The sequence below is a fragment of the Schistocerca piceifrons genome, chromosome 11, assembly GCF_021461385.2.
Source record: "Schistocerca piceifrons isolate TAMUIC-IGC-003096 chromosome 11, iqSchPice1.1, whole genome shotgun sequence".
Taxonomy (NCBI): Eukaryota; Metazoa; Arthropoda; class Insecta; order Orthoptera; family Acrididae; genus Schistocerca; species Schistocerca piceifrons.
The window spans coordinates 167,423,097-167,437,593 of NC_060148.1; positions in this window are offsets into that span (position 1 = coordinate 167,423,097).

A 14,497-nucleotide genomic window follows, 5' to 3' on the forward strand; every position below is an offset into this window, starting at 1 on the left:
GCCTTGTTTCGATTCAGGTCTTTCAGTGCTCTGTCAAACTCTTCACGCAGTATCATATCTCCCATTTCATCTTCATCCTCTTCCATTTCCATAATATTGTCCTCAAGTACATCGCCCTTGTATAGACCCTCTATATACTCCTTCCACCTTTCTGCTTTCCCTTCTTTGCTTAGAACTGGGTTTCCATCTGAGGTCTTGATATTCATACAAGTCGTTCTCTTATCTCCAAAGGTCTCTTTAATTTTCCTGTAGGCGGTATCTATCTTACCCCTAGTGAGATAAGCCTCTACATCCTTACATTTGTCCTCTAGCCATCCCTGCTTAGCCATTTTGCACTTCCTGTCGATCTCATTTTTGAGACGTTTGTATTCCTTTTTGCCTGTTTCACTTACTGCATTTTTATATTTTCTCCTTTCATCAATTAAATTCAATATTTCTTCTGTTACCCAAGGATTTCTACTAGCCCTCGTCTTTTTACCTACTTGATCCTCTGCTGCCTTCACTACTTCATCCCTCAAAGCTACCCATTCTTCTTCTACTGTATTTATTTCCCCCATTCCTGTCAATTGCTCCCTTATGCTCTCCCTGAATCTCTGTACAACCTCTGGTTCTTTTAGTTTATCCAGGTCCCATCTCCTTAAATTCCGACCTTTTTGCAGTTTCTTCAGTTTTAATCTACAGGTCATAACCAATAGATTGTGGTCAGAGTCCACATCTGCCGCTGGAAATGTCTTACAATTTAAAACCTGGTTCCTAAATCTCTGTCTTACCATTATATAATCTATCTGATACCTTTTAGTATCGCCAGGGTTCTTCCATGTATACAACCTTCTTTCATGATTCTTAAACAAAGTGTTAGTTATGATTATGTTGTGCTCTGTGCAAAATTCGACCAGGCGGCTTCCTCTTTCATTTCTGTCCCCCAATCCATATTCACCTACTATGTTTCCTTCTCTCCCTTTTCCTACACTCGAATTCCAGTCACCCATGACTATGAAATTTTCGTCTCCCTTCACAATCTGAATAATTTCTTTTATTTCATCATACATTTCTTCAATTTCTTCGTCATCTGCAGAGCTAGTTGGCATATAAACTTGTACTACTGTAGTAGGCGTGGGCTTCGTATCTATCTTGGCCACAATAATGCGTTCACTATGCTGTTTGTAGTAGCTTACCCGCATTCCTATTTTCCTATTCATAATTGCTAATCTTCAATAATGTACAGTGTGGCTCACGGTAAAACCATAACAGATGATTGTCCAGTACAATTTCTTCTCGCCGAGTGGAAATAAATTATAAATATTTGGACTTTTCTGACCGTGATATTGTGCTATCACAGGCAGGGATACTAGCCCTTCACTGATCGGCAGTAATTCGATTCTTCTATTCTGCTATCCGCGCAAACTCAGAGGCTCGATATTTCGGCGTTGGCAGCCAGGCAATAACTCGGATTTACTTGTGAAAGGAGACATAGCAGTGACACTACCATTTTAAAAGCTTTTGTATTTTTAGCGGTATTTCAGTTGCAGTAATTTATAGTCCAAAATGTATCGAACAGTAAGCTACACAGTATCAGACTTGTTCACTACGAGATTTATAAAGCAAGTGCCAGCGATTGATGACAAGTAGAGCCATTTCACAACGACTATTACGAATTATGAAAAAATGAGTGATTTAATTAGAAGCTGAGATGGTACACCAGTGCGGATAGTAAGAGTTTTTTTAACAACATACTTTCTCCGAAATCGATTGCTAAACTTTTCAGAACTAAAATACATCGAGAAATGAAAACTAGGTGTCTTGTTTTTACAACAAAGAAGGTAAAGCATTTACGAAATAAATTAAGTTCGCAGAACGATATGGTGAAGTCACATACACCATCGAGTGGATTTAGAATGTGAAAATCGAGCAAGTGCATTTGCACCCTTTCATCTGTCTCATCCCAGTGCACAGTGCGAACTCGTTGCGTGCTGGCTGCACAGCACTGGGTCTTTGTCTTTTTCCAATTCCTAAATTACTTCAATATTTGTCCCACCAGTTCTTTGGTTTACCGACTGGTATTGAATAAGGACCTCTCAAAATGGTCATCTTGCAAAACAGAGGCGTAGGCGAAATAATGCTGAACAATGAGCTGGTTCAGCTCCCACTGACAAGGAGCTGTGGACAGCTCATGGAGACAGAATAACTCATCAAATCCGTGTAATGAAACCAAGGCCTAATGGAGCCACATTTCGGAGGACTTTTCTGTGCATCAACTGACAGCATTTTGTACAGATTTTTATGTTCTTCTTTACAACTCTCCCTAAGGTAATTCTATTTCTATTTCGCCATGTTAGTTTGAAGAACGATGCTGTTGTTGTTGTGGTCTTCAGTCCTGAGACTGGTGTGATGCAGCTCTCCATGCTACTCTACCCTGTGCAAGCTTCTTCGTCTCCCAGTACCTACTGCAACCTACATCCTTCTGTATCTTTTTGGTGTATTCATCTCTTGGTCTCCCTCTACGATTTTTACCCTCCACGCTGCCCTCCAATACTAAATTGGTGATCCCTTGATGCCTCAGAACATGTCCTACCAACCGATCCCTTCTTCTAGTCAATTTGTGCCACAAACTTCTCTTCTCCCCAATCCTATTCAGTACTTCCTCATTAGTTGTGTGATCTACCCATCTAATCTTCAGCATTCTTCTGTAGCACCACATTTCAAAAGCTTCTATTCTCTTCTTGTCCAAACTATTTATCGTCCAGGTTTCACTTCCATACATCGCTACACTCCATACAAATACTTTCAGAAACGACTTCCTGGCACTTAAATCTATACTCGATGTTAACAAATTTCTCTTCTTCAGAAATGCTTTCCTTGCCATTGCCAGTCTACATTTTATATCCTCTCTACTTCGACCATCATCAGTTATTTTACTCCCCAAATAGCAAAACTCCTTTACTACTTTAAGTGTCTCACTTCCTAATCTAATTCCCTCAGCATCACCCGACTTAATTCGACTACATTCCATTATCGTCGTTTTGCTTTTGTTGATGTTCATCTTATAGCCCCCTTCCAAGACACTGTCCATTCCGTTCAGCTGCTCTTCCAAGTCCTTTGCTGTCTCTGACAGCATTACAATGTCATCGGAGAACCTCAAAGTTTTTATTTCTTCTCCATGGATTTTAATACCTACTCCGAATTTTTCTTTTGATTCCTTCACTGCTTGCTCAATATAGAGATTGAATAACATCGGGGATAGGCTACAGCCCTGTCTCACTCCCTTCCGAACCACTGCTTTCCTTTCATGTCCCTCGACTCTTATAACTGCCATCTGGTTTCTGTAGAAATTGTAAATAGCCTTGCGCTCCCTGTATTTTACCCCTGCCATCCTCAGAATCTGAAAGAGAGTATTCCAGTCAACATTGTCAAAAGCTTTCTCTAAGTCTACAAATGCTAGAAACGTAGGTTTGCCTTTCCTTAATCTAGTTTCTAAGATACGTCGTAGGGTCAGTATTGCCTCACGTATTCCGATATTTCTACGGAATCCAAACTGATCTTTTCCGAGGTCGGCTTCTACTAGTTTTTCCATTCGTCTGTAAAGAATTCGCGTTAGTATTTTGCAGCCGTGAGTTATTAAACTGATAGTTCGGTAATTTTCACGTATGTCAACACCTGCTTTGTTTGGGATTGGAATTATTGTATTCTTCTTGAAGTCTGAGAAAGATAAAAGCGTGTAAAAAGAATATGGCTCTTTAGTTCCCCGTTGTTGCAGATGTAATTAATTTAGTTCAGCTATTTAATGTTTATTGGCAAAATAAGTTTGAAGATAAATTGCAAACAGTAATGATTGAGAAATATGAAGCAACTTTTTCCTTAATGGAAAAAAAAACTTGTACGGTGACATTTTGATGAAAAGAGGTGGGAAACATCAGATACGTATGCTGCAGAAACTGAAGCTTGCGCCGGAAATACACGCACAGAAAAAAAAAGGAGTTGTACCACACAAACGAAAGGTGATATGCGTTTTTCTGCATCCGAAAGAACGTGCCTATTCACACTTCGCGCCTGTCGCGTAAGAGCGGCACTATTAGCCGAGCATGCAACTCAGGTTTTGCTTTCAATACACGCCGTAACGGTCGTGAGCGCTAGTTACCACTGAGATGGAACGTGGTGAGTTGATGTTAGTCAAGAACACCTTTAAGGCTACAAACGCGTCAGTATCAACACCTGACTGAGTTTGAGCGAAAATGTGTGTGTCTCTCCTGTGATACTGCAGAAAGACTTGGCAGGAATGCAGCCACTGTACACGACTGAAGGCAGCGGCGGTCACAGGAACGTACGGTCGCAAGGAGACCGGGCTGCGGACGGCCACGTGGCTCTACCGAGGGGGTTCTACGGCTCTAGCTCATTGCACTAGGTCTGCGGCAGCAATCTGAGCGTCAGTTGACACCACAGTGACACAACGAACCGGCAGATGTCTCTTACTTCGAGGACAGCTCGGAGCCAGACGCTCTGTAGCGTGCACTCCACTGACACCAAACAACCCGCCATTTGCGACTTCAATTGTGTCGAGGGAGGGCTCATTGCAGGTCAGCGTGGAGGTCTGTTGCGAATTCTGATGAGAGCTGGTTCTCCATCAGTACCAGTGGTGACCGTGTGTTGGTCAGCAGGAGTGCAGCTCAGGGCCTGCAACCAACCCGTCTGTCAGCTAGACACACTCCACCCGCTCCTGGTCCTGTGGTCTGCTGTGACATTTCGTATGACACCAGCAGCACTCTCGCGGTTGTCACACGCACCCTGACTGCTAATCTGTACGCCAAACTGATAATTCGACCGCTTGTGCTACGATTCACAAACAGCATTCCAAAGGGGTGTTTTCGAGCTGGATAACTCTCGCCCACGTATCGCTGTTGTAATCCAGCATGCTCTACCGAGGGTTCACCTGTTGCTTTGGCCTGCTCAGTCACCAGGCCGGTCTCCGATCAAGCACATACAGGACATCATCGGTCAACAACTCCAGCATCATCGAGACTTCCTGGCAGATTAAAACTGTGTGCCCGACCGAGACTCGAACTCGGGACCTTTGTCTTTCGCGGGCAAGTGCTCTACCATCTGCCGGCCGCGGTGGTCTAGCGGTTCTAGGCGCTCAGTCCGGAACCGCGCGACTGCTACGGTCCCAGGTTCGAATCCTGCCTCGGGCATGGATGTGTGTGATGTCCTTAGGTTAGTTACGTTTTAGTAATTCTAAGTTCTAGGGGACTGATGACCAGAGATGTTAAGTCCCATAGTGTTCAGAGCCATTTTTGCTCTACCATCTGAGCTACCGAAGCACGACTCACGCCCGCTACTCACAGCTTTACTTCTGCCAGTATCTCGTCTCCTACCTTCCAAACTATACAGAAGCTCTCCTGCGAACCTTGCAGAACTAGCACTCCTGAAAGAAAGGATACTGCGGTGACATGGCTTAGCCACAGCCTGGCGGATGTTTCCAGAATTAGATTTTCACTCTGCAGCGGAGTGTGCGCTGATATGAAACTTCCTGGCAGATTAAAACTGTGTGCCCGACCGAGACTCGAACTAGTGGCCTTTGCCTTTTGCGGGCAAGTGCTGTACCATCTGAGCTACCGAAGCACGCCTCACGCCCGGTACTCACACCTTCATCGTCTACAAACAGCGTTAACCGTCCCTGTACTGACTGACTAACTGCAACAAGTACGCAACTCCATCCGACAAACTGCCATCTGACAACTCTACAACACTATGCACGCACGTTTGCATTCTTGCATTCAGCATTCTGCTGGTTATTAATGCACGAGCATATCACATTTACAATGATTTATCCCGCACTTACATTAACCACTTATCTTGCAGTGTTAATCACTTAAGGGGACTTGGAACGTCCTATCCCGACAATGTCAGATTTACTGACTTGGCTTCCCTGTATTTCAGGAACCACTGTAGCCACTGACATGAAACTTTTACAGGGCATTAAACTGTGTGTTCTCAGTCTAATGAACTACAATAATTACATTTCACTCACTGGTTTCGGAAATGCTATTTTTTAACTACATTCTTAAAATTTTCTGTTCATTTTATACGTTATCCTAAGTAATTTTAATTGTACATAACGTCCGCAGCTCGTGGTCGTGCGGTAGCGTTCTCGCTTCCCGCGCCCGGGTTCCCTGGTTCGATTCCAGGCGGGGTCAGGGACTTTCTCTGCCTGGTGATGACTGGGTGTTGTGTGATGCCCTTAGGTTAGTTAGGTTTAAGTAGTTCTAGGGGACTGATGACCATAGATGTTAAGTCCCATAGTGCTCAGAGCCAATTGTACATAACATTAAGCTCTTCTTTGAGTTCAGTAGACTCAGAAAATGTATGTTATTACTCCCAGAACATTTGCATACTCTACTCGCAGTTCTTTAACCATGCATATACAGATATTTAACACAAAAAAGGTCTTGATTATAAGTTGATTAAATTTACAATATTTACAAAGCACAGACGGTCACATGCTTATGTCCAACTGCTGAATGTATACAATTGATGCCTTAGTTGTTAACATGGACTCCTCTACATTGTCAGGAATAGATGTACTTGGGCACATACATATGATGTACTGAACAGTTTGTCATTCTGCACCACAGTCACTGCTGGGCGATGTTGTTTATCTACATTTGTATACTAAATCAGCATATCTTCCACTATTTGTCATTATTCTGTTGAGTGTAGTCCATATCTTCAAACGCTGAAGGCCTGGTCGAGATGCAGAGCACATTCAACTGTTCTGGGGGTAGCATTGCTCTGCCACACTTCTGTCCATCGGTCTGCTGTTGTTCCGTTGTCCACCGGTGATTTTGTACCTTGTAGAGGTGGGTGATTGGAGCGAAGTCTATTTGAGTACGGTAATGTCCTCACCTATAGAACGAGTGGGGGAGGGGGGGAGTAAGGGTCACCAGCTACTTTTTATAAACTCTCCCTTGACAGCAGCTTTGAAGGGCAAAAATGAGGGAGCTATGCAGTCGATGATAGGCAGCCAGAAAGTTGTTGATAAGCAGCTCAACCAGGCTATACACATCATCACAGGAACAATCATGCCACGACTGGTGTATGGGCTGCCAATCCAGACAGCAGCGCAGTAGTCTGTCTCACGGTCCAAGAGCAGATGACCTTATTGTTGGAACTGATGGTCCTCATGTCGTGCTACAAATTTTGCTGCTATATACAGGGGAAAGACAGGGGAGTAGGATTCATCCTTGTGGAAGATCATTATTAAGCTACATTAGATGGCTCATCTTATCGATTAGAACTTGGAAGCTTTCATTGCTTTACATATCACTGATGAGTTTCCTATTTTAAGACATGACACGTCTTTTAAAAATTGAAATATAACCCTTACCTTCACACAGTACCATAGTTCGCTGTTAGGTCTACAAACACAATTAACGTCTTTTGTTACTTTTGGAATTCTGCTTCAATAGAAGTTGCCAGTGGGAGAATCTGCTCGATGCACCTGCTTTTCGTGCGAAATTCTGCCTCTTCAGCAGGCGCGTTTTCGAAACTTTTGTGGATGATTCTGTTATACAGCGTTCTTTCTAGAAGTTTATATCCTGTGCCGAGTAAGCAACAGGTCGGTAGCTTTGCGGTTTGTCATTTGGTTTACCTGGTTCTAAGAGAGCTGTGATTTTTTGCTATTTATCTAATGTTAATGGTGATGCACAGATGATTTCATATACTGTGGTGCAGGCAATAAGTAACAAGTGTTTCTTTTACATCTGTATGTATATAGCAGGATTAGTTAATAAGTAGCAATGAGTATTGGCAGTTCGATGAATCTCAGTAGCCATTCCACGCTGTAGCGTACTTCTGCTCCAACTTCAGCTGGCCACCTGTCCTGAAACGAGCCACGTGCTCTCTGGTACAAACAATGGAGCCACGTTTCTGAAAAGTCGTGCTGCTTGTGTTCTTTAACAGCACTATATCTCCTTCTGTATCTCCTTATGGGCTCTCTTAAAAGGGAGTGAATAAATTAAGGTAACGAACATATGCTAGTACGATAATGAAGAGGTCACACTTTGCACTCAACATACGTTATGACTTCCTATCGGAAATAGCAATCGGACCAGCCATTGTTGCTTAGTGGGGCACCTAATTTTACTCCACTGAAAGAAGTCATCTGTTGTGCAATTCAATTGCACTCTCTTTTCCTTTCCACTTTCTCCGCAGTTAACAAGTTTCATTTCATCTCTCTCTTCCTTTTTCAATTCACTGAGGTCAGCTGTTCATCGCTCGTCCCACATCTGTCTCTACTATTGCTTCATAATGGGGCACTTGCTTAACTAATCTCTCTCACTCATTCTCTTCTATCTTGTTTCCACTAACCCAAAGAGTTAAAGAAGTGATTTCCTTATCGAAGGGACAACGCATCCATTAAGTAAGTTAACTTCAAGTTTTGAAAATACCAAAGTTAAAAACTATATGTGTTTTATACAAGTCGATGAATAATATTAAGTTGTTGATAGCAATTTGAAGTTTCAGTGAGTGTTTGAACACATAGTTAAGAGAAGGAAGCTACAAACGTGGAGATGACAGAATAAATACAGCGAGTGATAGTAACCTGCATAGTGATACAAATCATATGATGGGTTCCGAATTTTTTTTGAATGATGTATACAGTAATAGCTGCTAATTTGTGCTGAGGCTGAAACGAGGAGGAGACAGTGCTCGAGTCTGTTCGAATGAAATTAAAGCACTCACGATCTGAACTGCCATTTAAAAGAACTGAAGACAGGAATCAACTGTTCCACTGTCACCTACAAAATCTGCAGTCAATGTGATATGATTTAAAGTAAACGAATTATTCACATTCTAAGTAGTGTGTAGATACATTATGTGATCAAAAGTATCCGGACACCTGCCTGAAAATAACTTAAAAGTCCGTGACGCCCTCCATCGGTAATGCAAGAATTCAATACCGTGTTGGCCCATCCTTAGTCTTGATGACAGCTTCCAGCCCCGCAGGCATACGTTCAATCAGGCGCACGAAGGATTCTTGGGGAATGGCAGACCGTCCTTCACGGAGTGCTGCACTGAGGAGAGGTATCGATGACCCTTGATAAGGCCTGGCGCGAAGTCAGTTTTCCAAAACATCCCAGAGGCGTTCTATGGGATTCACGTTAGGACTCTGTAGATGTCAGAGGTGTTATTGTCGTGTAACCACTCCGACAAAGGCCGTGCATTATCAACAGGTGTTCGGCCGTGTTGAAAGATGCAATCGCCATCCCTGAATTGCTCTTCAACAGTGGGAAGCAATAAAGTGCTTAAAACATCAGTGGTAGGTTGTGCTGTGATAGTGCCACGCAAAACAACGAGGAGTGCAAGCCCTCTTCAAGAAGAACGCGACCACACCATAACACCATCATCTCCGAATTTTACTGTCGGCACTACACATACTGGCGGATGACGTTCACCGGACATTCGCCGTACCCACACCCTGCCATCGGATCGCCACATGGTGTACTGCGCTTCGTCACTCCACACAACGTTTTTCCACTGTTCAATCGGCCAATGTTTACGCTCCTTACACCAAGCGAGAAGTCGTAGGCATTTATCGGCGTGGTGTGGCTTATAAGCAGCGGCTCGGCCATGAAATGCTAGTTTTCTCACCTCCCGGCTATCATAGTACTTGCAGTGGATCCGGATGTAATTTGAAATTCCTGTGTGATAGTCTGCATTAATGTCTGCCTATCATTACGACCCTCTTCAACTGCCGGCGGTCTCTGTCACTCGACAGACAAGGTCGGCCTGTACGCTTTTGAGCTGTACGTGTCCCTTCACGTTTCCACTTCACTCTCACATCGGAAACAATGAACCTAGGGATGTTTAGGAGTGTGGAAATCTCGCGTACACGCGTACGACACAAGTGACACCCAAAAACCTGACCATGTTCGAAGTCCGTGAGTTTCACATTCTGCTCTCTCACGATGTCTAATGACTACTGAATTAGCTGATATGGAGTACCTGGCAGTAGGTGGCAGCACAATGCACCTAATATGAAAAAGTATGTGTTTTTGGGGGTGTCTGGATACTTTCGATCACACAGGAGTAAAAAAAGGATCTTATATTGCAGTTATACGTATTGGTTGGATTTAAAAATCTTAGAACTTGTATTATTCCCTGTTGCTCTGTAACAGACTGAAATTAAAAGGAGACTCAAATGGCCAAATGAAGGATCAAATGGCAGTGATCGCTTTTTGTGCAGTTACGGGATTTTTATCGTTTCAACCTTTTCCAGTCAGAGCTGAAAAAGGGTTTAGGTGCAGGAACAGCAAGCTTACTATTCAAATATGTTGTAACTAATATCAAGGTGTACATTTATGTTGTAGGACACGAGTACAGCTGAGATTCAGACCAGTTTTGCCACCGGTGGTTGGCAGCAGCAATTGAGCGCGTCAGAGGTGACCACCCTGGGCAAGCTGGCCGCAGTGAGAAGAACTGACATCTGTCAAATATCGAAATTTAATTGTTAGAAGCAATGGTTGCGGCCACATTTTCCAGAAAAAATGGTTGGTCTGTAGTTGTATGTAGGATTGATAGTTACTGTTGTAGGGATATATTGAGAACCAAAGTCAGTAAGCTGGCAGAATAGTTACTGCTGGAGAGCTTTAACACGATTGTAACTGACTAAGTCTGTACATTAGGTAAATCGGAGAGAGATGGCACATAGTACAGAATCATATATGTGAAGTGCCATGTTGCAATTTTAGTAGAACTTTTTTTTGTGCAAGTAAACACACCAGTTGTCTATGACAGTTATTTTGATTCTGTTCAATGTAACATTCAAAATAATATTTGACCACAAAAACACCTTTACATTGCGGTGTCTATCCCTTATGCTATGAGTGACGTGCCACATGCTAAAAACAGCAAAACTACCCTGTTCCTAAGTCAAAATGTGTGTGTGTGTGTGTGTGTGTGCGTGTGTGTGTGTGTGTGCATGTGTGTGTGTTTGTGTGTGTGTGTGTGTGTGTGTGTGTGTGTGTGTGTGTGCGCGTGTGTGTGTGTGCGCGCGCGGTGTGACAAATGTGGTGTGTAATAAATGTGTTGTGGGGCGGCGAAAAAAACTATGCAGTTTAACAATATGTTTTTAAATATCCTTATTAAGTATCTAAGTAATTCACTCATTTAGATAACTAATCAATTGATGATAGTTGGAAACATTAAAATTAAGATATATAATCTATTTATCTTTATCCATTTATATTTGTTAATACATTCAATAAACCCTGGTGAAATATTGAATCTGAAACAAAAATAAAATTTATAAACTTAGTTCATTTGATTTTCTTCCTATTTTCTCGGCCACGATAGACAAAACACATCAAAAATGGTGCAATCTTTATGTAAGAAAACTTGCAAAAGTTGCACAACTTTTTTTTTTTTTTTGCTGTTTTCAGGTATAATTCTCCACACTGTTTCACACACAACTAGGAATATTTTTTTTTTTGTCTTCATCCAGGTCGTAGGGATCGGAAACATTGTATATGGAAAGTCATTTGAAAGAAGCTACTCACAAAACAGAAATGTTTTCAATTACTGAAAATTGTCGTTTGCTTTATGTGGGAAGTATCGGTAACGAAAAAATGTGCCACATGTGTATCTGATTTTACTGGGGCATGTATCCCGATGGTTCATGGTGTGGGTTCCTGTAGTCATGTCCTAGTTCATGAGCCACGGGCAACGTATGAGTGGCCAAGTAAGTGGTCCCGACAGTCGGGATACCAGTTACTTTGGAATAAGGCTGGGCATCTCGGACATATTCTGAGTCGTGGCCACCTTTGTGCTCATACGGCAAAGACTACCAAATCCACCGGTTAGTCCCTCAGCCGTTAGGGGTAAAACCCATTGGGACTCGGGGCAAGTAAGGCTAGCAACCTGCTTCCCTGGTACTTTAAATATGATGCTGGCAACAATCAGAGCAAAACGCCTCGGACCTTTGGAGGTGACGGAGTCCCACCTCTAACTGACAAACCAGGGACTCCTAAGATACGACTTGGCAAACAAATGGTAATGAGATGCGGAGCTATTAATATCAATGGGGACTACTCTGGGAAGAAGGTAGAGCTGGCAGAGGCTGCAAGTAAGATGGGGCTGGACGTTTTAGCTGTTAGTGACATTCGGGTAAGGGGTGAGAAAGAAGAGGAAGTGGGAGAATACAAGGTCTACCTGTCAGGAGTCAAAGCAGGAACAGCACAATGGGGTGTACGGCTTTACATCAGGAAAGAAATGGAACCCAGCGTAGTTGCAATAAGGTATGTAAACGAACGACTGATGTGGATAGATTTGACAGTGTCTAGCAAGAAAATTAGGATTGTATCAGTATATTCGCATTGTGAAGGGGCAGATCAAGATAAGATGGATAGTTTTTATGAGGTACTCAGTGATGTAGTTGTTAGAGTAAAGGACAAGGACAGTGTTCTGCTCATGGGTGATTTTAACGCCAGGATTGGAAATCGAACAGAAGGGTATGAAAAGGTTATGGGTAAATTTGGAGAGGATATGGAGGCCAACAGGAACGGGAAACAACTCTTGGATTTCTGTGCCAGTATGGGCTTAGTAATCACAAACTCCTTTTTTAAACATATGAACATTCACCGGTATACTTGGGAAGGCAGGGGAACCAGATCTGTCATTGACTATATAATAACAGATCAGGAATTCAGGAAGGCTGTGAGGGACACACGTGTATTCAGGGTATTCTTTGATGACACTGATCATTATTTAATCTGCAGTGAAATTGGGATTGTGAGGCCGAAAGTGCAGGAGGTTAGGGCCATATGTAGGAGGATAAGAGTGGAGAAACTTCAGGATAAGGAAATCAGGCACAAGTACATAACAGCGATCTCAGAAAGGTACCAGTTAGTTGAATGTAGTCAATTACAGTCATTGGAAAAGGAATGGACAAGGTACAGGGACACAGTACTAGAAGTGGCTAAAGAATGTCTTGGAACAGTAGTGTGTAAAAGTAGGATGAAGCAAACAGCTTGGTGGAATGATAGTCAAGGCAGCCTGTAAAAGGAAAAAGAAGGCGTATCAAAAATGGCTACATACCAGAACCCAGGTAGACAGAGAAAGTTATGTTGAAGAAAGAAACAAAGCCAAACAGATAATTGCAGCATCCAAGAAGAAATCGTGGGAAGACTTTGGAAACAGGTTGGAGACTATGAGTCAAGCTGCTGGAAAACCATTCTGGAGTGTAATTAGCAGTCTTCGAAAGGGAGGTAAGAAGGAAATGACAAGTATTTTGGACAGGTCAGGAAAACTGCTGGTGAATCCTGTGGATGCCTTGGGCAGATGGAGGGAATATTTTGAAGAGTTGCACAATGTAGGTGAAAATGCGATCAGTAATGTTTCAGATTTCGAGGGAGAATGAGATAGAAATGATGATGGAAATAGGATCACATTTGAGGAAGTGGAAAAAATTGTCAATAGATTGCAGTGCAATAAAGCGGCTGGGGTGGATGAAATTAAGTCGGAACTCATCAAATACTGTGGAATGTCAGGTCTTAAATGGCTACACAGGATAATTGAAATGGCCTGGGAGTCGGGACAGGTTCCATCAGACTGGACAAAAGCAGTAATCACACCAATCTTTAAACATGGAAACAGAAAAGATTGTAACAACTACAGAGGTATCTCTTGAATGAGCGTTGTGGGTAAAATCTTCTCAGGTATTGTTGAAAGGAAAGTGCGAGTATTAGTTGAGGACCAATTGGATGAAAATCAGTGTGGGTTTAGGCCTCTTAGAGGTTGTCAGGACCAGATCTTTAGCTTACGGCAAATAATGGAGAAGTGTTATGAGTGGAACAGGGAATTGTATCTATGCTTTATAGATCTAGAAAAGGCATATGACCGGGTTCCTAGGAGGAAGTTATTGTCTGTTCTACAAGATTATGGAATAGGAGGCAAACTTTTGTAAGCAATTAAAGGTCTTTACATGGATAGTCAGGCAGCAGTTAGAGTTGACAGTAAATTGAGTTCATGGTTCAGAGTAGTTTCAGGGGTAAGACAAGGCTGCAACCTGTCTCCACTGTTGTTCATATTATTTATGGATCATATGTTGAAAACAATAGACTGGCTGGGTGAGATTAAGATATGTGAACACAAAATAAGCAGTCTTGCATATGCGGATGACTTAGTTGTGATGGCAGATTCGATTGAAAGTTTGCAAAGTAATATTTCAGAGCTAGATCAGAAATGTAAGGACTATGGTATGAAGATTAGCATCTCCAAAACGAAAGTAATGTCAGTGGGAAAGAAATATAAACGGATTGAGTGCCAAATAGGAGGAACAAAGATAGAACAAGTGGATGGTTTCAAGTACTTAGGATGTATATTCTCACAGGATGGCAACATAGTGAAAGAACTGGAAGCGAGGTGTAGCAAAGCTAATGCAGTGAGCGCTCAGCTACGATCTACTCTCTTCTGCAAGAAGGAAGTCAGTACCAAGACTAAGTTA